The sequence below is a fragment of the Anser anser genome (genome assembly GCF_964211835.1).
Source record: "Anser anser genome assembly, chromosome: 10".
Lineage (NCBI taxonomy): Eukaryota > Metazoa > Chordata > Aves > Anseriformes > Anatidae > Anser > Anser anser.
In genome coordinates, this window is record NC_139730.1 from 24,990,217 (window position 1) to 25,017,387 (window position 27,171).

Here is a 27,171-nt window from a genome sequence, read left to right on the forward strand (position 1 = left end):
AAAACATATTTTAATATCCAGCAGACTGTTCAGTCATCAAGCATTTAAAGACTGTTTTAGATAATCTCTAGATTAATCTAAAAGGAATCCCATAAACATGCTGCAGCCGCTTACCTTTAATATACTCGCTGGATGCGATGTTTCTTCCTTTCACCTGCACTGGAAGGCTTCCCTTCCTTGTGAGGTTGTTTACTGCCCTCACTTCTGCATTGCTCTCATAAAGAGCCATCTGGAGGATGGGATTCTTCCTTCTTCTCCCGGGTTTTCTTCTGGAAACGAGGATCTAAGTGTTCCAAGAAGCCTTTCACTTTCCTGATGTTTCTCCTTTTTCTTCTTTTTGTTACGCTTGCGATTGGCATTGTCAAAGTGGAGCGCAGAGAAATACAAATCATAAAGTCTGAAAGAAACATGCAAGTTAAAAAGAGAAAAAAAGATGTGGCACTTGTTGCATACAGGAAACTTTATTTATTTTACCACAGGCGATGATTTGCCGCATGTCAGCTATTTTGTGGTACTTTGTGCACATGTAACTTCCTTTAGATGCAGCAAACTTAAGCCCTCAGATTGAAGGACCATAGGTCCTGGTTGGTACACAGATCATTAACAATGGTTAGCTCTGGAATATGTGCAAGTAAAAAAAAAAAAATATTTTAACCTAATCCAGAATGGTGTGCAGATGTGATTCGAACTACGTGGTCCAAAGCTAGTGCTCTGACACAATTCAGCAATACCTTTCCTGTCTTCACTGATCAACCTAATGATCCCCAGTCATGATCCCCAGCCAGATTATGCTATCTAAATAACTCAGAAACTATGAAAAAAAAAAAACAAAACATGAGAAGCACCCAGAAAAGAATTAGGAAAAAAAATGCTGATTAGGCTGGAATCCCTGCTTACTTGGAATCCTTCTCTCCCTGTTTATCTTCAGACTTCTTTTTCTTCTAGAACTTCTTATATTTTTTCATGTTTTCACCACCTAAAACCTCCTTTTCTACCTTTCTGCGTTGCCTTTCTATTTCACTTTCACTACCTTCTGCACGAGTATATTGTCTTTTTCTGTTTCCTTCTTTTGCCTTTTTCTGGCGACAGTTCTCCAAATGAGCTGACACAGGTGGAAGTGCATGTCTCTCACGCGAATGTTTTCCAGAATGTTGCTGAGCTACTGAGCAACGATGTGAGTCTGCTCTGGGTGTGCTAAAGTGATGTACATCTTCCTCTCGCAAGAGGGAACCTTGAGGCCATCTGCTTTTGTAATGATAACGCTTATGTGACCTGCTGGAGTAAGTCTGAGTCAATTTGTCAAAGTCTTTATCACCGTGAGAGAACTTTCTCTCTCTACTGTCTCCTGCTGCATGAGGTGAATAGTAATCCTTGTAATAGCTACATTTTTCCCATTTCCGTGGTTCATCTTGATAGTATCTTTCTCTGCTCCAACTTCTTTCCCCTTTGGAATGGTAATATCTAGCGCTATCTTGTTCTGATCTTCCTCTGCTTCGAGATCTGTACTTTGAATATTTTACTGGTCTTCTGCCATTATCAGGGCTGTTCCTTTCACTATGGGAAGATCTGTACCTGCTTCCCTCCCAATACTCCTGCTTGTGACGCTTTTGCTTAACAACTTCCACACTCCGAGAGCACCTTCTCTTGCTGGAATGACCATCTTTTTGACTCTCCTTCTCTTCAGTAGGAGAATGTTCCCTCTTTCTCTGGTAACGCTCTTTGTCAGATTTTTTAGTCTCGTCCTTTGTATCTTGGCATCTATCTGTAACAGCTAAGGAGGAAAGGTTTTTAGAACTACATTCACTGTCAGACTTTAGAGGGGAAGTTTGCCGCAATTTCTCACCAGTCTCAGAAGACTCTTTGATGTAGAAAACATTTTCTTCTGAAATCAGTTCATGTTCTTTTGATCTTCTTGGTTTCTCCTTGTCTCCACGGTCATCACATTGGTACTGTTCAAGGTATTCATCATTCTCAGTAGATTTCGGAGGTCCCGGGACACTGCACAAAATAAAAACACGTTTCCGTCTCCCTCCACCTGCTGCTCTGAGAAAAAAGGGGTGGGGGCGACGGGGGAACAGCCAATGTTTCTCCAGATAATGGAGAAAAATGGAAAAACATTCTATGAAGAAACACAAGTTCTCCGCGAGGCACCAGCCTGCATCAGAGTGCTATGCACAGTGTCGATCATTAGTTCTGTTCGCAACACTGGCCATACAGTACGGAATTCTACTGATTTAAATCCTTCCATTAAATAGTATTAGTAGACAGATAAAACCGCAATGAACTTCCATAAAATCTTGTCTTAATCAGACTGTGCTCATTTTACCTTCTTTCCTCTGACAAGCTGTTCAGCTGGCTGGCCGTGAGGGATTCCATGATGACTTCTCGAGGGACTGGAGGCATAGCTCCAGGCATCTGCAACTAAAACGCACAAGTCAGCAGACAGAAAAAATACCATTTGTGCTGAGGACTAGTCTTCTCAGAATTTCTACATTAAATGCTAAGCAAGATCGCTTTGTGTTGTATGCATTATCTACACTTCAAAGATAACGCCAACTCACCTCCCAAAATCTACTTTATGAAACTTAAGAATTTTTATCTCAGCTCAGCTTAAGCTGACAAGTTCTAATGTCAGCTCAGCTCTGCAAATTCTAATGGCATAATATCACAAAGGGTTACGATCAAATTTGTGCTGTGTTTTCTCAGCATTTCGCCTGAATTAGGAACATGATAAACACTCCCGAATACATCGTGGGTGAGAAATTCTCGATGGAGCAAACTACTATGTTTCAAGCAATCCGTTTGTTTTAGAAAAGAACATCTCACAAGGTTTAACAGGTTCAACTTGGCAAGTGGAATCATCAAGTTTCAGTCCGTTTTCTTTAGATTCATGAACTAAACTAATAGCACCATTCAGTGAATCAGTGTTTGGCAGCTCATGCTGGGATCTTCCTTCATCAGCATTCTGACAGGAAGAATGGGAATTCTGCGATGTACGGACTACCTTTCCAACCAAAATTCCACATTGCATTGCAATTCCTTTTAAATAAGCCCTTTGACTCCTCCTCAGATTTTCCTGAAGATTCTGCACCGTAAGGGACTGTGTTATCAGAGCTGAGTTTAGGATTTCCATTCACCTTTGGCTCCACAAAAATTTCAGCAGAAACTCTTTTTTTTTTTTTTTGTATTTGTATTTGCTTCATTTGCTTTACCGAATTTGTGATTGTGGATGAAGGAACAGCCTTGTAGAGATCTTCATCCTCCACAGCACTGCTAAGACAGTCAGGCTGTGACACAGTCTGACGAGCAGGCAATTTATTGTGAATACTGATGGTGATCTTCTGGTTTTTTGACGTATCAGTAATTGAAGGCCTGGTAATCGCCTGTTCTTGAACACAGGCCATTGGTGGTGCTGAAGATGGCCTTTTTAGGGTGACACCAGTGGTATTTGCATCCTCTTTTATGGATCCATTTCCATTTAAACGACTTGAATTCTGTATTTAAAAAGAAGAAATTGCAAGACGGGTTAATGCAAACACTCCATTTAACATTTTTAAACATGTCATTCTCCTACTAAGTATTTCTACAAATGGTCTTAACACCTAAAAAGCAAAAAACACTGCCCTTAAAAGATAAATGCAAGTCCCATAAGTGTATTTAATTCCTGCTTTTGGTTTACTGCATATTGATATCAAATTAACATCATTTTTGAAAACCATCCAAACAACTTAACATTGCCTAAAGCTATTCCCAAATATATTTAGTTTCCCCTTTAAACATACCCCAAAAAGCCTGGAATAATTGTTCTGGTGCTCAGGAATAAGACAATTTGGTTTCCCTGTCTTAGCTAAAGTGACGTCGATAGGAAAAACAAGTCCTCTTTTAAATGATTCGAGGATTAGTACACTCTACTTAAATTGTCAAAGAGCGTAGCTCTCTGTGCTTTACAAAGCTGTCTAGGAGGTATAAACAATGGAGTCGCATGGCTGCGCAATTCAGCAGTAACCACTGTTTGAATGACTCTGGCTGTAGCATGAGGGCTGTGAAGACAGCTGCAGCGTGGGAAGGAAAACAAAACAAAGATGCCAAAAACCAAACAAAAAACCCCACACCAAACCCCAAACCCACTGTCCGTTTGGTGCCATTATCTGCCCTCCCGCTTCCCTAAATTACCTTAATCATATGAGGAGGAAGTCGTGGTCCCAGAAATCCAGCCTGCTTACTGTTAGCCCCCCGCTGACCAGGGGGGAATGAACAGGGATAAGACGGTGCTGCTAAGTAAAAAGCACGTTCTCCGAGCATCAAATCATAGCGCCTTCAGAAAAGAGCAGTGATCTCAGTTTAGTTTTTCTTTCGGCCTACTCTTGGATTAAATCCCATCCTATAATTTTATAGGAACAGTTCATACGATATGGAAGCCTTCTCTACAGAAGACTTAGCCAAGACTACAAACTGAAAAGTAGGTAACAGTCTTCCTACTATGACTATCACTTTCAGAGCAATAATTCATTCTTACACCACAGATGGCCTTCATTTCTCTCCTTCTCTAAATTAGCCAGCTACAGATAACACATATACAGCAATTTACACAAGTGCTGCAGTTTAAGGCCAAGCAACAAAAGATAATAAATGACAGAGAATTTCAGGTTAGACAGAACTGAATTAGAGAAATAATCATCTTTTCCTGGGAGAGAAAGAAAAACACTTGCAAAAAGAAAAGTATCAATAACAGGAGAGTAAATCTCTTCTGAACACATTTGAATACTTGTTATTACCTGATATAAAAAAGTAAGTAAGCTTGCTGACCAAGAACTCTTTTAATGTCAGTACGGACTACTTTTGCATCATTCATCTGATACCAAAGTCCATTACCAGCCTGCAAATAAAGACAACGATATCTTTAGATGAATTGCATGTTTTCCAAATGAAATCACAGATAGCAATAAAATACACACGTGTCAAATAAACATATAATGAAATCTTTTTCCCTAGAAACAGTACTACTAGTAACACTTGAACTGGTTTGCCAGCACAACCTTTACCCTGTTAGAAATGATGTCGACTTCTACCTTTATGTAGCATACATAGTGTCCTGAGCGACAGTTGATACCATGATGCACCAGCACCGCATATAAGGCATAGATGAGTGGTTCTCCACTTGATTGAGACATGTAGGCTCGGAGGTCCAAATACTCAGGATATTTTACTTCCTAAAGAGAGACCAAGAAGATAGAAAAATTATATCAGAGTACTTCGCGGACTAGCCAGAGAAAAACACTTCCAAAAAACAGAGACTGGAATTATATGAATATATCTCTTGATTCACTAAAAATAAGTCTTCCCATAAGCAACGTTTAATACTAGAAGTTGCAGACAACTGTTTTCTGATGAATTAGCCTTCTCAGAGGAAAGTATATGCTTCTTGTCAAGCAGGAACTTTACTGATATTAAGAGAAAGAATAAGCCGTAGTCGTTAGTCTACAATTATTGTCTGAAAATATTAACAACTTTCAGCTTTGGGGGATGTCCCATTACATGATGACAAAGTTGCATTACAGCGGGAAATATACCTTGTTGATCTTTCCACCTGTGAAATCTGCAAATCTTTTCAGTGATATTGTGAGAACGTTGGAAGAACGGTGTATGGTAAATCTCTTGGATGCAGGAACCATCTTTTTACACCTTAAAAACAAGCAGAGACAAGTGTTTGAAAGCATCATCTTTTTTGCCCCCAAAACAAACTCGTTTTAATGTCTCATGCATGCTTATGCTATTTGAATGATATTTACTTGCATCATATGTTTGGTTTTTTCTTTTCATAAACCCATGCACTGCATGTCACGTTTGTTAATACAGAGAAGAAGGTAAGTTTTACCAACAACTCAGAGCATAGCGGGAACAGGAATCTCTCACGAAAGCGTATTACCAGGGAGTTATAAAATATAAACAAAAAATAGTAAAAATGAGTTATATATAAGACTAATAACAGTTATCAGCAATGGAAAAAGTACTGTACATGTGCAAGGCCTTTCCTTTTAAGCTCACAAAAAGACGGAAAATTCTGGCTTTAAGTGTGACTGAACCGATCACACCTCAAAGAGCACATTAAGGAAGGACCATGCAATTCAGATGTGAGGTGCTATTACAGTTCTTTCTCTTCCTCAGACATCACTTATGAGAATCCTGAATACGCTGCATGTTGCTTTCTAGGATCCGCAGGCCAAGACGAACCTGGGATTAAATTGCTTTAATAACCTATTGGACGCTCTTGATTCGACACCCTAATTTCCTTAGTATCCAACAACAAGAAGTGGATACTGCATTTTTCATTTAGAGGGGTCAGGCATGAATTCTACAGAACTGAGCCGGGCACTCTGTGCTTTTCTGAGGGGATGTTTGACTAACAGCTTGTTTTGCCAAACCATCTTATGCAAATGTTCAATTGTTTCTCACATACGTAGAAACATCTTACATATTGATCAGCACAGAGAGCGCCTGAACTCAACAGGCTTTCCCTGTGCACGGGTTAGGCTTAAGGGAGCTCATTTCGGACATTAGTCCACATCGACAGGTTTCACAGTTCAAGAGCTGTGCAAGACGCTGTTTAGTGAGCCAGCACAGGCTGCTAACATTCATTACCACAGAGCCAGCTCACATGCCCTGACACTCAATCTAACTTTGTTTCACAGTGAACGCTAGGACCTGTAGGAACCTGCTGCTGCCTTCCACTCCAAATCATTCTCCATAGCTCCTTGCTTCAGCTCACCACTACTAGAAAATGAAGCAACAACAACAACAACAACAAAGCTGCGTCTCCTTATTTCTAAATGAAGTTAAAGGATAACTTACGCTCTAAGTCATGTAATATATAAAACTAATATCTAGTATTAAGACATAATTAGTAATAATCTTACTCGCTACATTTATAGCAATTCTCTCCATACAGCTCTTCAGGTTTCACAAATAGTTCTAGAGCTCTGGTAACAGATGAAACCGCCTAGAGGAGCGAGAGAGAAGAGCGTAAAGTCACTGTAAATTCAAAATTCCAGAGACGCACTAGGAGTTTATAAGAGAACCTGACTAACACATACTTAAGCGATCTACTATGAGCACTGTCAAGAAGGAGGCAGAAAGAGCATGCTCAGCGTTTACCTCACCTGGAAGTCATTCTACTTTGAAACAAATCATTTTCCAGTAACGCAGACAGCATCTATAGTGTGCTTTGTCATCAATACTGGCAACAAATCCAACAGTCTAACAATTAGACGTATATTGAGGTAGAACAACAAAGAAGTGTGACAGTATTATACTTTGCGCAGCAATAAAATTCTTTCCCCTTAAACCCAATGCAGACGTGGAGACTATTTACAGGGGTTCCACAGAAGGACAAAGTCCAATCCACTTTCTAACCACCACCAAGCTCTTATATTTTAACATTGTACGTGGTTTGGTTTTTTAAGTTAAACAAGTTTAATTTAGAAAGTTATACATGTACTTAAACATCATGAATTATATTTACAAAACCTCCTACCTTTACATCCAAAGTGATATCAAGAAATGCCTCATACGTATCCGAAACTGCTTTGCAATTCAAGCACTTCACTGGAAGCAAAATATAAATGCTTAACAACACGTGAAGGAGACTAACTGTCCACATTCAAGTTGTCGATAGATACTACTTCAGACAAACTACAGACTGCTTTACTACCGACAAAAGACACAGATCAGTTCTAAGGACAGGAATATTTTTAAAAGTACCTCTTGATCTTAGAAATCCTCCAAATATTTGATGAATGATGGTGGTAGCTTGAGAAGATCTGTCCAATCTGGAAATAAATTATAATCAGACCTCAGAAGATTTAAGGCACACAGTTAACTCTTCAAAGAGTTTTATGAAAACCAAGGATGACCTAGACTTTCAGTTTTGATAGTAAATAAAGGCCTAAAAGGTGCTAGAGAACGTATAAAAGTGAATTTGTTTATGCTTACTTGGTGCTTCCATTCAAGCACGCTTCCTGCATAGCATCAACAGTATAGCGCAAGAACTCGTGTGCGTCTTCTTGACTGCCAAAACGGAAATGTTGTCCTATTCCTAAATAAGAAGATGATAGTATTCACCTCATTTAAAAATGAAGTAATTCTCCTGTTTCTAAAATCTCTCTTCTTTACAGTGTTAAAACCATTTATACACATCAAATAATTATTTGAAGATTACAAGATGCTGAAAAAGAAACACATCTGAAGCCACTTACGACTGAGATTATTGATAACACGCGTAGGCTCGATGGCATCAACAGTGCAACGCAGGGCCTGGTTAATGTGAGTCTCCATCGTGCACATCATGCAAAAATCTTGTTCACGACCTGAAGAGTGAAAGAAGAAAGCATCCCAGTCTAGCGAAACAGACATAACTACAAACAAACATATAAGTAACATTTAAACTATAGATACAATATCCACTCTCCTTGTCCCAACAGTCTCCTAACATTTCATTTCACACAACTTTATAGAATAAAAATATCCATTAAGCCTGTATTCAAGTGCATTTTGTGATGAGAAATCTAAAAGACTACTGCAAAGTCACGTTTGTAAAGGCTGACAGGAATGTGAACTCCACAGGTTGCAAAATGTATGAGGAAAGAATATTTGACCTTGATGATACAGCATTAAGAGAACGTGGGTTATTTTCAGCACAGTGCTGTCAGGTGAGCTTCATGATACAGAGCTACGAGTCCTTTGGGAAAAAGGAAAAATTACAGTAATGTATGTAATAGTACTTCTGCCCTCCTTTTTTCAACAGGATTCTCAACTGAAACGATTTCTATATACAGGAAGAAAACAGTTAAATTTCTAGGTATCGATACAAAGATACCAGCCTAAAAAGCATACAGGTTTAGTACAACATTTACTTTATAGTACAACATTTTATTTAGGACAAAATCAGTCTAGATTTTAATACAGTCCCACAAAAAAATCTAGTCGTGTTCATAACAGCTCATATTGCTTTCTAGGTTTTTTTTTTTTTTTTTTTTTTTTAATTGGTTCAACAACGAACAGACCATTTATTGTAGTGCATTATGGAACCTCGGCTGTGCAGACTAAAGACCTATGATGCCAACATCCTAAATTTTATTGCCTTTCTAGCAGCAGGAAGCCCAAATAGCCCAAATGCCAAATGTTCATTAAATGCATTACTGTCCAATGCACTTCATTATTCCCATGAAGCAAGAAAAGATCCTTTTAAAAAAACAAACAAACAAACAAACAAAAAAAACACATGGTGCATTAAACGCACTCCATATGCTATTCCGAGCCCACTGCTAATACAATGCTCAAAGCCAGCGTCTACAGGTAAAATCAGGCAAGTAAGTTTGTCTCACAGAATCACTGCTGTTCTTTCACCTTCACAGCTATCCAACAGATTTAAAATACTGTTAGAAAGTACTCACATGACTGGCTGTGCTCAAGAGAAAGCATGTAATTGGCAAGTGGGGGGGTGTAGGTCAAACACTGTAGAGTAGCATTAAGAAAACACGTGTTGCCAAGATTGTACAGGCCAACTCCAACACTTTGTGTTTCTTGCCAATCCATACGTATCTTCTCAGGTGGAAAAAGAATCCTTTGTGGCGGAGCAATTCCATCATTAACAACTGCAAGAAAGTTATATTTAAAAAGAGATTTTGTTTGTTTGTTTCTAAGAAAGGTATTAAGTATATATAGGTATAGTGAATATATAAAGTATATATAGGCATAGTAAAAATACTATTCTGCGGGAGCACCTAGAGGAACTAGCTACAATCCAAAACAGAAAAACTTATTGCAGACACCTTTAATACCGCCATCTTCAAATTGGCTGGTCAACACAACGTTTTGGGAAAAAAAAGTTTAGTCAACCATTTTAATTTCTTCCTTATTATATGCTTTTTTCCTTATTATAACTTCAACCACAAACTTAGACTTGAAATTATATGGTAATAAATGCAAGGACAATGTAAAAACAAATAACTAGGAATGACGGTACCCCTACAAATATCAGATCTTTTCCTGAGCAATCTTAACATTCAAAAACCTGTGAATAATGGAACCTGTGAATAGCAACAATCAAACACTTTTCTTTGCAAAACAGAAAAGATATGGATGAATCAGTGCATTACAAAATGCTCCCCACATTTCTCTGTCGACTGTAAATATATCAAAATTAATTTCTGTAACGTCAGTCACTTCAGTTGCCTTAGGAGAATCGCTTTGGAAGTCTTTATTCACAGTAGTCCCGTTCTCTATCAGTGCAACAAGCAAGAACTACCACTTTCTACTTTTGTTTTGAAGAAAACGGAGGCAGGATAAAGCGCACACTTACTTAGATCTCTTTGGGCAAAAGGCTTAGATTTTTCAGAGGATCTACAATAAATAGCACCTCCACATCCTTGGGCCACAGAGACTTGGCTTGAATCTTCTGCAGGTGGTATCCGGCCCCAGTTTGCGGTGCGTGACATCAGTTTTTTAGTACTCGGTTTCTTGGATTTGCCAGACCGCCTTGAAGATGGCTTTTTAGACTTTGAAGATTTGGGCTTGTTAACTATGGTCATTGTTCTCATCTGCGACAGAGACAAATGTTCTGGCTGACGTAAGAATACCAAGAAGCATTCCAAGAAGAAAAGAGTAGTAGAAGTCCTGTCACTTAATCTCAAAGAAACGGCCTTGAAGAACTAACTTGCTGGTATGAATGATTTAAAAGGAATCCCCAAACTAAACACACAAAGGAAAAATTTCCATCAAAACTCTATCAGTATTACTTTTAGCTTCTGCAGAACTAGTGGCTGATGCCATTTCTTTCACTTTCGTAGGATTTTAATCCATTACAACTCTGGAGTCTTTTTAATATAAAAATGCAAATGACATTCTCTGAGGGGAATCAGTTATTTATTGCATTTTTGGAGCTTTGCAATTATCTATTAATTATTACCTATTATCTAATAGATAATGGTTGCGATTTATATATAATTGTTGCTCACGCTAGTAATGGAGCACTATTACTTTACTGCCTGCGCTTTTCTGCTTCGTGTGCACAAAGGTACCTGCATTTCGCTGCTACTTTACTTCTGTCTTTCCAGGGCTCACCCTCTACCTCACTGTCTACTGCACCAGTCATGATGGCTTGGTTGTGATTCTGTAATGAGCCTAGCTTTTGAATACACTTTTTCTGGGCGTCACTTTGTGATAGCAAGTTAATTTGTGAGGGCTTATCACCTATGACCTGCTTCTCAGTAGGTACACGTTTGGCCTCTGTTAAGCAGAGAGTCAATCACAGCTTAAGATTTTGTCCAAGATGCCATTCACGAAACTGAGTTTAACCTTGACAGAACTGAGTTTAACCTTTAAACCTGAAGCTCCGTTAAAGAATAAAGCAGCACCCAAGCCAGGAAATAGAAGTTAATCGTCACTTTACCCTGAAACGCACGTAAAGCCGGTGAGCTATTCTGTGCTGGCAGGATTGCTGCCGGGATGGCCGACGAGGCGGCGGGCACAGGGGGCCACAGGACCTGCTCCCCGGGGCCACAGGTCCTGTCACAGGGGGCTGCCGGGGGTCTCCAGGCGCCGGGAACAGCGGCAACAGCGGGGACAGAGGGTGTTAGCGTAGCAACCACATAACCACCAAGTGATTATATGAAGGTGCTTTATTCAGCGCTGGAAGCCGGGGCAGGTGCCCAAATCTGGCTTCAAGTCCCGTTACTTCCCAGCCATTATTTATACATACAATATTGCGTCAGGTATACATATTCATTACAGGTTGCAACATCAGCCTCGCTTTTCATTCTAATTAGCTCCCCTCCCCTTTGCACATGCGTGGCGCACTCTGGTGGTCGTCCAGGTGGTCGTCCAGATGAAGTAAGGAGTCTTCCTCTCCGCTAAACTCTTTCACCTTTCTCACTCGACGCATGCTCCCTCCGCTCCTTGGTTCTGCTTCAACTCATTTCATCATCTCCAGGCCCTTATCCAAGGTCAGGTTGTACCTATTCCCTCCCAGGGTTCCCCTTCAACGATTCCTTTAAATGTTCAATGTACTCCCTAGGTTTCCAGTATACATAGATTACTTGATAATGTAAGTACATTTAATAATATTTAATTATACCGTATGATCCATCACCTGAGAAACATTAATAGAACATCCATTCGATTCTCCCCAACACTAACATTTCCCCCCTTTGAAAATACTTCACTCATACCAAGAGCAAGTATTTTCATTACTATTAAAACATAATTATATACATCCTGTTTACCGGTAACATGCATATTCGGGTTCGGTTCAGGAGACTCATAAGGTTTTCCATACATGATTTCATAGGGACTTACTGACATCCCACTTCTTGGCTTTATTCTAATTCTTAGCAAAGCTATCGGTAAGGCCTGTGGCCACTGTATCTTAGCCTCCTGACAGATTTTGCTTAATTGTCCTTTTAAAGTTTGGTTCATCCTCTCTACTTGACCACTAGATTGAGGCCTCCATGGGGTATGTAAGTTCCAGGTAATTCCTAGTAACCTACTAACCTCTTTAACCACATTGGCAATGAAATGTGGTCCCCTGTCTGAAGAAATACCCAATGGTACACCAAATCTAGGGACTATTTCCCATAGTAACCATTTTACCGTTTCTTTAGCTTGGTTGGTTCGACAGGGAAGGGCCTCTGGCCATCCTGAAAAAGTATCAACCCCTACCAATAGGTATTTATAACCTCTTGCTTTAGGCAGTTCCACGAAATCTATTTGCCGGTAATCTCCAGGCTCTATTCCAGCTCTAGTTCTCCCCATCTCAGCATGTTTCCTTGCTACCGGGTTATTCTTTAAGCAAAGCTCACATTTTGACATTACTGACTTTGCCATTGTTAACATGTGTACCGAGATGACACCTCGTTTCAAATAGGTCACCATTGCTTCTGCACCCCAGTGACATTCATTATGTTATATTTGTAAGATTTCTCGCATTACTATAGGAGGCACTATAAGTTGTCCTGTCGCAGTCACATACCATCCGTCAGGATTCTTCTGGGCCTTCATCAAATTTGCAAGTCTCTCGTCTTCTGCTGAATACTTTGGGTTTTTAGGTAATTTGAAACAAGAGAGGCCTACCTTCGATGGAATTAGAGCCATTACTTTCCGTACTTCACGCGCGACCTTCCGGGCCGTCAAATCTGCCAATCTGTTACCTTCTGCAATCTCTGACATCCCTCCTTGATGAGCTTTACAATGCATTATGGCCACCTGTTGGGGTTTCTGTACAGCTGTTATTAATTTCAATATTTCTTCCTGATATTTTATATTAGTCCCTTATGAGGATAGCATTCCCCTTTCTTTCCATAATGCCCCATGTACGTGGACTACCCCGAATGCATATTTTGAATCTGTCCAAATATTCACATTCTTACCCTCGCTTAGTTCCAGGGCCCGCGTCAGGGCGACTATTTCTGCTCGTTGGGCTGAAGTCCCCGGAGGTAGGGAATTTGCCTCAATCACTACCTTTGATGTAGTTACCGTGTATCCTGCATAACGAGTCCCATTTTCCACAAAGCTGCTTCCATCCGTGAAAAGTTCCCAATCCGGTCTCCCCAGAGGCTGATCCTTTAAGTCTGTTCTGCTGGCATAGGTATATTCGATGATCTCCACGCAATCATGACTGAGGTCTCCTTCCTCCGTAGTTGTTCCTAGAAACACTGCTGGGTTCAATAGGTTAGTAGTTCTTAAGATTACATCATCTTGCTCAGTTAATATAGCTTGATATTTCATCATTCGGCTGGGCGATAGCCAATGGCCCCCCTTTTGCTCCAATACCGTAGTCACCATATGTGGCACGAACACTTCAATTTGTTTCCCTAATGTGAGCTTCCTGGCTTCCTGTATTAAAAGGACTGTGGCTGCCACGGCCCTTAAACACGAGGGCCATCCGGCGCTTACCGCATCCAATTGTTTAGAAAAATACCCCACAGGTCTTTTCCAGCTCCCAAGTCGCTGGGTCAGTACTCCTAATGCCAATCGTTGTCTCTCATGCACAAACAGCTGAAAGTCCTTTGATAAGTCCGGCAAGCCCAAGGCAGGCGCCTTCATCAGGGCTTCTTTTAATTTCTTAAAGGCCTCTTGTTGTGGCTTTCCCCAGGTAAATGTACAGGCCTTTTGGGTTTCATAGAGGGGCTTTGCTATGAGTCCATAGTCCATTACCCACAGTCTACACCACCCGGCCATACCTAGGAAAGCCCGTAGTTCATGCAGATTTCGCGGCTCGGGGATTTCACAAATAGCTTGTATTCGGTTAACTCCCAATTTTCTTTGTCCTTGAGAAATTTCACATCCCAAATAAATTACTGTTGTGCACGCGATTTGTGCCTTTTGTTTAGAAACCTTATACCCATTTAGTCCCAATTGATTCAAAATATCAATAGTCACCTGAATACATTCCGACTCTCCTTCGGTAGCTATTAATATATCGTCCGCATATTGTAGCAGCAAGTATCAGTCCTTTGGTACCTGGATCTGTTCTTGGTTAATCCAGTCTTCTATTTCTTTAGCTAGTTGACTGCCGAAGAGGGTCGGGCTATTCTTGAATCCTTGAGGCAACCTTGTCCAGGTTAGTTGCATCTTTCGTCCGTTCCGTGGATTTTCCCATTCAAAAGCAAAAAGCTTTCTACTTTCCTTGTCAATGGGTATGCAGAAGAAGGCGTCTTTTAAATCAATTACCGTAAACCACTTATATTTCTCTTTTACAGATGTTAACAATGTATAAGGATTAGCCACCACTGGGTGAATATCTTTTGTTATTTCGTTTATTGCCCTAAGGTCCTGCACTAGCCTGTATTCCCCATTAGGTTTCTTTACTGGGAAAATTGGGGTATTATATTCAGATTTGCATTCCTCCAGAATGTGGTAGCTAAGAAATTTATCTATAATCTTTACTATCCCTAGCCTAGCTTCTAGCTTCAACGGGTACTGTTTAATCCGTACCGGTCGGGCCCCTTCCTTAAGTTCAATTTTTACTGGCTGGGCTAGTTTTGATTTTCCAGGCCATTTCCAACAGCCTATCCAAATTTCTCAAATCTGCACCTTCTAACTTTTGCAATTTCTTCCTAATATCCTCTTGGGCTTGTCCCAAGAAAATGAGTGCTAATTGAGCTTTAGCTTGCTCAGTCTCTACGTCTAAATCTGTATATTTCTTAGCAGTTTCTTTCAATCTCTCTAAAAAGGCGGAAGGTGATTCCGCTTTTTCTTGCCTGACATTATACAATTTTGACCAATTTATGGTCCGGGGCATGGCATTCTGTACCCCGATTTGTACCCAATCTTGATATCTCTTCAGCCTCCTTATTCCATCCCCTGAGTTATAATCCCATTGGGGATCCTCGGTGGGGAAGTTTTGATCTAGATTTCCAAGCACTAATCCATTACGTATATCTTCTCGGGCTCTCTCTCTGGCTGCCCGTAATACCATGTCCTTTTCTGTTGAATCCATCAAAGTATCCAGGATCACCTGGAGATCATCCCAATCGGGATTTTGGGTTTTAATTGTCATTTTCATTATCCTAGCTACTTTATCTGGGTTTTCCCTGTAGGTGCCGGCTGCTTGCTTCCATATCATTAAATCCCCAGCTGAAAAAAAGGCACCTTAACATATACCGGTCCTTCTGTCCCCACTCCTTGCCTGAGGGGAGCGATTATTTTCCCTCCCTGTTCATTTATAGTTTCTCCTGCCCTTCGCTGTTGCCGGGTCCTATGTGACACGGGGAGACTAAAATCGGGGATTCTCCATCACTACTGCTATCTTCCTTTTCTCTTTTCCCTCCCTGTCCTGGCTCTTCCGGCGGAGCCAACGGCGCAACTTCCAGATCAATATTTCCATTATTATATTATTATATTATATTATTATATTATTATATACATTATTATATTATTATATTATATTATTTCCCATAATACTTATTATTCTCTATTGCCTGATGCTGTATACAGCGTCTCTCCTTAGTACATGCACAACAACGTTCCTCAGTTGAAACCTCAAGCACCATTATTCCACAAGCATGCTGCCATTCAGGCTTTCGGCGCAAATAAAAGAATAATTCCACATACGGCAGTTCATCATATTTTCCTTCCCGCTTACAAAATAGCATCAATTGTAAAATTGTATTATATTGCAATGTCCCATTCTCAGGCCAAGTTTCTTGGTCCTCTAGTTTATACTGTGGCCACCAAATGTTACAATAATCAATCAGCTTTCCTTTCCGCATTTCTTGACCAAAACCTCCCTCTTTCCAGTGTGCTAGCAAACACCCCAGCGGGGATGTCCGCGGGATAGGTACATCTTTTCCCAGAATTTCTTTAATCTTTTTCATTTTGAGCTTATGATACGGACCCAAAAGCTGCCGGAGCAGCAACACACTCTCCCGAAAGCTGCCGGAGCAGCAACACACTCTCCCGAAAGCTGCCGGAGCAGCAACACACTCTCCCGAAAGCTGCCGGAGCAGCAACACACTCTCCCGAAAGCTGCCGGAGCAGCAACACACTCTCCCGAAAGCTGCCGGAGCAGCAACACACTCTCCCGAAAGCTGCCGGAGCAGCAACACACTCTCCCGAAAGCTGCCGGAGCAGCAACACACTCTCCCGAAAGCTGCCGGAGCAGCAACACACTCTCCCGAAAGCTGCCGGAGCAGCAACACACTCTCCCGAAAGCTGCCGGAGCAGCAACACACTCTCTCGAAAGCTGCCGGAGCAGCAACACACTCTCCCGAAAGCTGCCGGAGCAGCAACACACTCTCTCGAAAGCTGCCGGAGCAGCAACACACTCTCCCGAAAGCTGCCGGAGCAGCAACACACTCTTCCGAAAGCTGCCGGAGCAGCAACACACTCTCCCGAAAGCTGCCGGAGCAGCAACACACTCTCCCGAAAGCTGCCGGAGCAGCAACACACTCTCTCGAAAGCTGCCGGAGCAGCAACACACTCTCCCGAAAGCTGCCGGAGCAGCAACACACTCTCTCGAAAGCTGCCGGAGCAGCAACACACTCTCCCGAAAGCTGCCGGAGCAGCAACACACTCTTCCGAAAGCTGCCGGAGCAGCAACACACTCTCCCGAAAGCTGCCGGAGCAGCAACACACTCTCCCGAAAGCTGCAGCAACACACTCTCCCGAAAGCTGCAGCAACAACACACTCTCCCGAAAGCTGCTGGAGCAACAACACACTCTCCCGAAAGCTGCAGCAACAACACACTCTCCCGAAAGCTGCAGCAACAACACACTCTCCCGAAAGCTGCCGGAGCAGCAACAGCACACTTTCCAGAAGCTGCCGGAGCAGCAGTGTGCTTTCCCAAAAGCTGCCGGAGCAGCAGCGTGCTTTTCGCTAAAAAGCTGCCGGAGCAGCAGCAGCACGCTTTCTACATACCAATAATACCTGGTGCTGACCCTTCAGCACAAACCAATACAGTTACCAATGCCGAACCTGCAGAGCTTTCGCTCTGTCTAACGGACGGCGCCTAGGCTTACCCCGGGAGCTCCCTGCCCAACCGAGCGTGGCTTTCGCCGCGTCTGACCGGCAGGCTTTCCCAACCAAATCGGTACCGAATACCCAAAGTTGAAAGCACCTTTGCTTACCACTCCAGTGGTACGTCGTGAGCAGCGGAGGTCGGTCGTGGTCGACTGCTCCCCGAGAATCCCTCGGTGCCGGCTGGAGCGAAACCGAGACACGATCCGCCTCAGCAGTGCCCACGCTGTCCCATCTGGGTCGCCAAAATGTTAGCGTAGCAACCACATAACCACCAAGTGATTATATGAAGGTGCTTTATTCAGCGCTGGAAGCCGGGGCAGGTGCCCAAATCTGGCTTCAAGTCCCGTTACTTCCCAGCCATTATTTATACATACAATATTGCGTCAGGTATACATATTCATTACAGGTTGCAACATCAGCCTCGCTTTTCATTCTAATTAGCTCCCCTCCCCTTTGCACATGCGTGGCGCACTCTGGTGGTCGTCCAGGTGGTCGTCCAGATGAAGTAAGGAGTCTTCCTCTCCGCTAAACTCTTTCACCTTTCTCACTCGACGCATGCTCCCTCCGCTCCTTGGTTCTGCTTCAACTCATTTCATCATCTCCAGGCCCTTATCCAAGGTCAGGTTGTACCTATTCCCTCCCAGGGTTCCCCTTCAACGATTCCTTTAAATGTTCAATGTACTCCCTAGGTTTCCAGTATACATAGATTACTTGATAATGTAAGTACATTTAATAATATTTAATTATACCGTATGATCCATCACCTGAGAAACATTAATAGAACATCCATTCGATTCTCCCCAACACTAACAAGGGGACAGCAGCGACAGCAGCCGCCACCTCAGCCGAGGCCGTCTCCACAACTGCCACAACGGCCTCGGAACGCCGCCCAACTCGGAGCTCCAGCGTGACGCCTTTTCAACCTGGCCGCGGTGCTCACGGCTAAAAGCAGAGCGTTTCCTCCGGCGTGTCTTTACTGTCGGTGCCGGACCGGCCCTCACCCCGAGCTCTCCCTGCCGGGAGGGCTTTGCGGTTGGGGTTTCCCTCCCGCCGCCGCCGCGGGCAGGCCCCGCGCGCAAGCTGTCCGCGCTGGGGAGCGGCATGTCGCCCGCGGCGAGAGCCCGAGGGCGCGACACGAAAAAGCCCCGACACGAAAAAGCCCCGACGTGCGGGCGAGGCGGCGGGGAGACGGCTCTGAGGGAGCGGCCGCTTCGCCCCGCCGTCCTCCTCCCCTCCCGGGCCGCCCCGCCGAGCCCCGTGCGCCTCAGGTGCTGCCCTGAGAGGGCGCTCGGGCACTGGGACAGCTGCCCAGGGCAGTGGTCGTGGCACCGAGCCTGACGGGGGTCCAGAAGTGTTTGAACAATGCTCTCAGACATAGGCTCTGCTTTTGGGGTGGTCCTGTGTGGAGCCAGGAGTTGGACTCGCTCATTATTGTGAGCCCTTTCCACCTTGGGATGTTCTCTGATTCTAGGTCAGCAATCCATTATCTGATGAGAGGTGTGGAGTCATTCGAAGGGAAGAGAGACCAAAACACTTCTGGTTTCCAGAAGCGGGTATTTGGTAACCAAACCGATGATTCCTTTTCTTCTAGAGCGAGTAGCAGCAGGGATCCGCTTTACAATATGCTGGCAACAAGGAAACGAAGAATTGCAAACAAGACGTAGGACTTGAGCAGCAGCTTGTATACATGCATCAGCTTATGAATGAGCACACAGCTGAGCGATAATGCAAAAATTGGACAAACTAAGTGAAGACGTTAACTGTAAATTTTATAGGTATACACTTTACTATGACGTAAGAACTGGGCAAGACCTTTCAGGGAAAAGAGTTGTTGGCATGTAATTTGAAGTAAGCTTCAAATCCCAGAGGATGATTTTGTTGGAACTTTATTCAGCTGAAAACGTGGAAGCCTTGTTTCTGCTTGTGTTAGTTACAGCTCCAGTTTACTTTGGTTGGGAGGGAAGGCATTCCAGGCTAATGTGCTGTACCTGTTCCTTCAGCTCGTTGTCCATAAACGGAGGAGCAAATGAAATTCTTTGAATCTCCATTAAATGCAGCACTACAAAGCGGAGTAGAGGGCGATTTGGCACTTAATTTTTCTGTAAGCAGAAAACCCAACAGAATCTCCACAACAGTTTTCAAATCTTGTCCTGCAGTAAATGACCAGCTGAGTGAAGCTTGCATTTAGAGTATGTGCTCCTACGTTAGAGGGAAATAGCTTTTCCTCTTCAGAAGTGCAACTGAGTGGTGAACTGGCAGCTACGTAGGGAACTAGTTGTACCAAAGGGTTTGTGTTGAAGGCACAGAAAAATATGCAGGTCCCAACAGTAAAGGATTGTCTGTAGGCATCACACTGAGTACAGATGTTGTCCGCGAGTTCGTGCCCAGTGCACCGCGCCAATAAGCACCCAGAGTCGGAATGCACACCAAGGTCTTTTAATTACATAATTAATTACAGAACTCTGCAGAGTCAGGTACTTGGCTATCTTTCGCAAAGCAAGCACACCTCTGACTCGAATCACCGTCATTCATACACAGGAAACTTGTGAAAACTCTCTCTTTGGCTCCTTTTGATTGGTTATTACAGCTCACCTAACTTTTCTCTACTGAGCTTGCGCATTACAGAGGAACACCGGGGGGGGGGGGGGGGGGGGGGGGTACAGGAGGAGGGGGACACACACCGAATCCCACATTAGCAAGGATTATCATTTTGACAGGTGTGATTTCTAATGTGTTAATGACCCTTAATGAGCAAAAGGTTACTACAGGCCAGTCTGGAGCTGGTTTTCTCCTTCTTGTTTTTTCCCTTTTATCCCTTCTCTTCCTTGCTTCTGCTAGCTCAAGGCTACCTGTCTCTCTCCTTCCTTATTTTCTCAGCTAAAAGACTACACAAGCTACAGGCCTCCCTATTTTCTTCAAGGTTTCCTTGCTTTTCTCCCAGCTTTGGGACTACACAGGTGTGCTTTGATATTTGCCAGTATAGCTAAAACTCATGCCAGTCTGCTCACGCACAATAAGCAGTAAGAGTTAAGGACTGGTTTCATCTGCTTTTTACATAGTAACATCCTCCTTATGTTTTAGATACGCTGTAGTTAAAGCTTAAAGTAGTTCAAGTAGTTAAGTTAAAGGAGTAAAGTTACTCCTTGTGGAGTAATTGCCTTAAGTGACTAGGCATTATAAGCACCCCTCCATCCCAAAAGCTACCCGCCTCCAAGGGGCAACCACCCCTCACTGAGCACATCCTCTGAATTTCTCGGAGCCTGTACCTTTAAACGCAAGCGAGGTAATTTCTACCAATCACAACCAAGATACGCATGACTGGAGTCACTCAAGCTCCACCTAAAAGATAGAAAATAATATAAATTGGCTTAAGAGAAAGGGAATGTTGGGGAAGATACTGTCACGAAGAATACCTTCTGACATCAGTCGACAGGCTGAGCCTCTCACCCCTCCCCCCCCCCGCCCACTGGGATGCTGCGAGGTAAGATCTGAACGCTTGGTTATACCAGGCGTCTCCACGGAAACTTAGAAATCTCTAGCGTCTTTATGCTTTTTAACATCTTAATACCTAGGCCGTGTACCTGTGCATTTCATGCATGCTAGCTTGCTTTTGCAGACAGTGAATTTATCACTGGCAATCCAAAGGACCTGTGTATCTGTTGCCGTAATAAACTGCACTTAATTGCATTGTTCCTGGCCGTGACAGTTCTCCTTGAACGCGACTAGAGCGAGGGCGTGCTGCGTTGTTGGTGGATCCGTGGCCGTGATAGTTCAGTACCCTGAAGCCGACCGGACCCGTAACGGTCAATCGGCTACACCCCTTAATGCGACACTACTAAAGGAAGAAGACGACAGGGCTTGCATTAGGCACGAGTTGCATTAGGCTTTGCATGTGAAAACATCCCCAAATAATTTCACATGGATTTAACGTTTTTAAAGGGAAAAAAACAGGAAGGTGTAGTCTTTCTGTAAGCTACAGCCCTAGATAGTTAAGGCATCAGCATTCATTCCTTTGCTTGACAACAAACTATGAACATACAGAAGAGTTAAATATTTTCATTGCATTCTTAAAGGCGATTTTTCAGACTTGTGCTTCAGTTGTTGGAGTTGAAGAAATCGGTAGACGCCCTTACTTTTACGTTAAGACCAAAATCTTTATCTAAGATTGTGTTATCTAACACAACTAAACTCCCACCCCCACATGTCTTTTTGGAACTTCTGAAAGATCTTTCTGCAGTCCCACTCTGATGGTCTTTCAGTTGTTGAACCTGAGCTGTGCCTACCGCACCAACGAATGCTTTCATGACACAGTATTTTGTCAAAGCAGTTTTGCTTCTTGGAGCTACAGAAGCAGCTCTGGCTACATGATAGGGAACTGTGCTGCACTGGCAAAAGCAGACTTACTTACAGACTTAACACCACTTGCTAACTTGATCTATTTCAAATCTCATTTTAACTTTAAAGAGCAATCAGTTTTGCGGTTCCTGTCTTACTAAGTTGCCTTGTTTTGCATGGAAGGTCAGCCTGTGAATGTTTTGCTTTATTGCATGCTTCAAAAAAAGGCTGAGAGGAAGAGACTGGAGGAACCTTTTCTATTCTATAGACTTTCCCCCACGAATGTGGAATTGCAGGCTACTTGGATGAATGTTCGAATGTAAGGGAGCAAGCCTCAGCCAAAGGAGGTAGAATCCTTGCTTAAGAGGAAGTAGCAGTGTGGGGACATCTTTGCTTAATGGGAGCCGTTTAAACTCTTCATAGAAACTCAATAAGCTCTACATCTTATGTTTGGAAAGCAGTATGGTTACGCAGCTGCTAACCTAATGACTTGAGTCTTCTGCTCTGCAACCACGTTTTGTTTTCAAGCAGTGCATACATCAGTTTAGGCTTTGGACAAGGAGATTTGTAATGCAAATAGTGATAAACCAGAATCAGTGCTACTGACGAGTGTAATGGTGAAATGCAGCAAATCAAGTGTTCCTGGAGAACTGTGAGATTACAAAACCAATAAGCCATGAAGCACTTTTTTTTTTTTTTTTTAATCAATTCTTATATGCTGAAATAACACCTTCAAGAAAATCTGTTTATCCAGCCAGGCGACGGTGTCTACCTGTAAGCACAAAGGAAACGCCTTGAGAGTTCGTTTGCTGTATTTGAAGTTCTTATACCCTGCAGAAATAATTATTTAGAGTAACATGTAACTGAGGAGATCGTAGCAGGAAGTATATTATTTCTAGCATTAAATTGCTGCCCCGTTGCCAGTGCAATCTAGGGAGAGAACTGTATATAATAGTTAAACTCCCCTGGACTGACTTAAATTTTAAAATATTCTGACAAAGTAAGCTCTAAATCACTTGACATTTTGAACAGTTTTAAACGGGTACAAAACCGAAGCTTTATAAACCAAGCAGCATTTATAATGCTTCATATACAAAAACAATGCCTATTTTTAAGATTTGTTACATATCTATGTAGATACGCTTGCTGGAAAAGCCAGGTCTGTTGTAGACCAAATGCTGCAGATTAAGACTTGTGGCTTACCAGTTCCATTTCTGTATTTTCTTGGAAAATGTTTCGAGTTAGAGTTTAAATATAAAATGTAAATACTGTACAGATATATATTGAAATAAGTATTTCTTGGTGTACACAGGTGATTTGCATGACAAATACTCTGTATCGATCATTGTTAAAAACGCAATGTTCTGTGTAAATCCACTGCGTATTAATCTTTTCATTTATCATCAAGAGCTGTTACTTAAGCCTGGACATTCTCAAAAATAAAGCGTGAAACTATATACCATTGTGTAGCTCCTCCTTTATCAAGAGTACATGCAAGATAATTGCTCCTTTTTTTTTTCTTTCTAGAGGATGATTCAATTTTATAGCATGGATTATAACCGCTCTTGCAAGTGACCTTCTTTTAAGCACAACAGTTTAAATGATCAGGTTACAGAGAAAACCCTTTCACTGCAAAATAGATTCAATAAAGACTTGTGGCTTACCAGTTTCATTTCAAAACCCAAGGTGTTGGGTTTGATGGAAAAATGGTTGGTTTGGATGGTAAAAAGGTCGTCCGTTTTGATGGTAGGTTTAGTCTGAGTATTGAAGGCTTCCATCAGTAAGCTCTGCATCTGAAAGACAAAGGGAAGAAATGTCATTCCCTGTTGTGATACTCAACATGGAACTGTCTGGCTCAGTGGTTTTCTTTCTAAAGAGAGAAGTCACAAGCCTGCACACAGCTTGATCTGCTCTCTGACTACAGGGCTGAACTGACTGGAGAAGGCAGCTTCCAAAGCCCTCCCATTAAACTGACTGCATTTCAGTTCCATGCTAAAATTGGTCAACTGTACAGAATATTAGGACAAAGCTACCTGTTTTGATAGCAAACGGTAGACCTTAGGTAAGTTGCATTCATTTGAAGGTTTGACTGGACGGCATCCTTGTTTTACTAGTGATCTTGTGGTCAAGCTGACCAAATCCTAGCCACAGAACAGAAGCGTTCAGAAACTGGCTAGAGAGAGCACTTATTAGAGAGAGCAGGAATTTAACTGCTTTAACGCTGCTCTTTCTCTCACGTATCTGGAATTTCCTTAAATCACAAATTATCACTAGCTATCCTTGTTAATTTATTCAAAGTAACATGAGTCCAGGTGAAAAGGCACACTCTAACAAGTCCTCAGTTGTTCCTAGTCTGCTCCTAGCTTACTTGAGAGGTTCAATACAGTAAGAAATAAATAAATAAATAAATAACCTGCTGAAGTGGCCTTTTTTCAGATTAGATTCCACCATTCAGAAAATCCTGCTTAAGAGATGTTTTTTCTTTTCTTTGAAAGACTGACCTTCCCCCACATGAAACTAATTAGTATCTTTAGGCTTGATGAAATACATGAATTCCTCAATTTACCAAAATTGCTTTGCACAGCCCTCCCATCCTGCTTATGTTGCAAGCAGCGTATCTAAGTGGGGTACTGTTGGGGTACATCTCTTTCACTCATGTAGCCCAGTGATCCCAATGCCCTGGACTTGTGTAATGCGTGCAAGACATTTACTTTCTCCCTATACTTTTGACTGGTTTAGAATAAGCGAGTTCGCCATCTGCTGGCCAGAGAATTCACCGAAGCCCAAAGAGCATTAGAGCAGACGCATTTTCTTCTGTGCTATTCCTGATTTATCAGCTAGAAGAGACACAGTTTAGTACAATCAGGATTCTTTTGACATTAGTAGCATAAAAAGTCTATTTTTGCAACACTGGTATTTGAAAGACCTCCGTTCAGTCCCTAATTTTGTTCTTGATAATGGGACAGATTGTATTAATGTTTGCAAGAATGTGTGAACAACCAGCCTCCCCTCCATGTCGTATTTTAAGATTAAAACTTGTGGTCGTCCCTGTCTCAAAACACAGTCATGCTTTGCAACAATCGCACTCCCTCTTTAGCTTGAAGGAACTTGTCAGTGCCAGAATCTACTGACTATGGCAATTTACTTCATCATCCAAACCGGGCAGAATTTTTGAAAACCTCTTGCAAGATTTCACTTCTCCAAACATTATGTAGAAGACATTCAGCTGTAAAGCAAGAAGATGAAGTCCTTTGTTTCCTATGCCAGAATGACATTTTCAACACTGAACAGGATTGTCACCGACCGTTAACTGGTTGTTAAGTTGTGGCTAGGTATAAAATGTAGAAAATGTTTAAAAATAAAACTTGCCTTTGGATAGTGAACTGTCTTCTTCGGGGATTACTTCAGTTACCTGTAAGAGGAAAACAGATGATTTGGGGGGGTTGTTTGTTTTTAAGAACGGGTGAAGTCTTGCCAGTAATTTAGCTGGTATTTTTCAAAGTGACCTCTTAGAAACTTTACAGCACTGTTGAATCAACATGTCTCTAACCCTACAATTAAATAATGCTAAAAGATGCAGCAATTTATCTTCCTGCAAGTGCTTATTAAGATATCTGAGTAACTGCGACCGTGGCTTCATCACAGATATATATATATATATATTTAATACTACACACTTCTGCTCAGAAAGAAAATCACGGAAAATGTAAAATTTCATTTGAGATGCTGAATTTGTTGCAGTGTGAGATCTTCTTCATCACATGATTCTATTCGTAATTAAACCATATTATCTACTGAGAGACCAAGATTACGACAAGAACAGCACAGAGTTCAGCATGAAGCCGATCAGGAGCTCAAGTTTGTACTTATTTTTTTGTAAGGAGATGTACCAAGCTGGCTTTTTTATTGTTTCATCAGCACATTTCTAAGCCTATACGAGCAGGGGAAAAAAAAAAAAAAACAAAAAAAACCCAAGTAGAACAATTGCAGGGCTCCTCAGTTTACAGCATGAGGTCGCTTTTTCCAGGTGAAAAGCGGAGCCATAAGTGGCAGTACACTAAAGCCCTGGCACGTGGAGATCCGAGAGGAGAGCTGTTTGGCCCTCCTTTTCACTCCTGGGAACCACATACCTCAAAACCCACAGACTATGGGATATATCTCAGAGAAATCTTGGGAAAGGAGAGCATGAAGAGCATGTTTGTAAATTTATTTCTCCCTGGGCTTCTTCTGCTTCTCCAAGAAATACTTGTTTGAATATAACTTTGGCAGCAGTACTTATGCTGTTTTGCACCTACCACATTTAAAACTCCTACAAAAAACTGAAAAGTTAGACTGAAAAGCATCTCTTTCCGTTCTACTTTGTAAAGCTGCATGTTTTCCTCATGCAAAACAACAGGGGAATGGAAGCTAGAAAAGGAAATGCTGAATGTAAAACAAAACAAAACAAACCTCAGCCCTCCAGGACAAAAGCCGATAACTAAGTGCTTTCTAACATGCTGATTAGGTTTCAAGAGGATACCGCTTTAAATAAGTGTAATTGTCTGTCCATAGGCAGAAGCTGAATAATGGCAGGATGAATATCTATACTTAATTTTTTGTTACTGTCTTCCTGTAGCACACAGGGACTTGTTACGTTTAGGGAAAATGCTAACCTAATGGAGGGTTTAAACCATAAGCTTGTTTGTTATACCAAAATGACTGAGAGAACAAAGCATAAAGTGTTTTCAGATTTCTAGTACACCTTGATTGCTATCCATTAAACTTAAGACAGGTTAAACAAAGCACAGGAAATAAGAGAACTCCTAGTCCCACAACTGGCAAATTGTGCGCACACTTTCCATTCCTGAGAAAATAATACACAAACCTGAAAAATGCATTTAACTGAGAAAACGAAGACATCCTTGTCCTATTGGAAGACTAAGGTGACAGCTCTTGGGCTCAGTGATTTTCAGATAAGCTCCAGTCTTCAACTTGCAGACACCAGTGACAGCTCCTTTTTTTGCATTGAAAGGGAAAATGTTTCAACAACACATTGAAAACATACTTAAGGGACAAGAAACAAAATCAAGACTGCAGTGAGAAGGAAAACAGAAAAACAATACTGGGAAAAAAAAAAAAAAAGAGAAAAGAGAAAAGACCTTGGTCTTTGTATCGACCAACGAGATAAGCCTTACACATTTTTAAGTTTATTTTTGACGATTGATTGATGCGTTACCAGATATTAAGTACTAATCAAGAGCAAATATTAACACTAGTAAGAATAAATCCGATCCACCAGCCCTTATTCAAAATACATCAATTTCTAATTTGGAGACAACGTC

General features: G+C 42.0%; 1 protein-coding gene and 1 pseudogene across 2 annotated transcripts in view; one reads left to right on the forward strand and one right to left on the reverse strand.

Annotated features, from left to right (window-relative positions):
- Window positions 1-27,171, forward strand: part of LOC310904788 (uncharacterized protein) — a 339,287-nt gene that overhangs the window by 148,330 nt on the left and 163,786 nt on the right.
- On the reverse strand, window positions 199-10,699 carry LOC310904757 (ubiquitin carboxyl-terminal hydrolase 42-like; annotated as a pseudogene). Its single transcript has 16 exons — window positions 10,358-10,699; window positions 9,450-9,650; window positions 8,253-8,363; window positions 7,990-8,092; window positions 7,759-7,826; window positions 7,532-7,602; window positions 6,915-6,997; window positions 5,571-5,682; window positions 5,070-5,210; window positions 4,776-4,876; window positions 4,174-4,315; window positions 2,786-3,494; window positions 2,327-2,415; window positions 2,152-2,155; window positions 898-1,922; window positions 199-397 (listed from the first exon to the last, which is right to left on the reverse strand). The product of its transcript is annotated as a ubiquitin carboxyl-terminal hydrolase 42-like (transcript).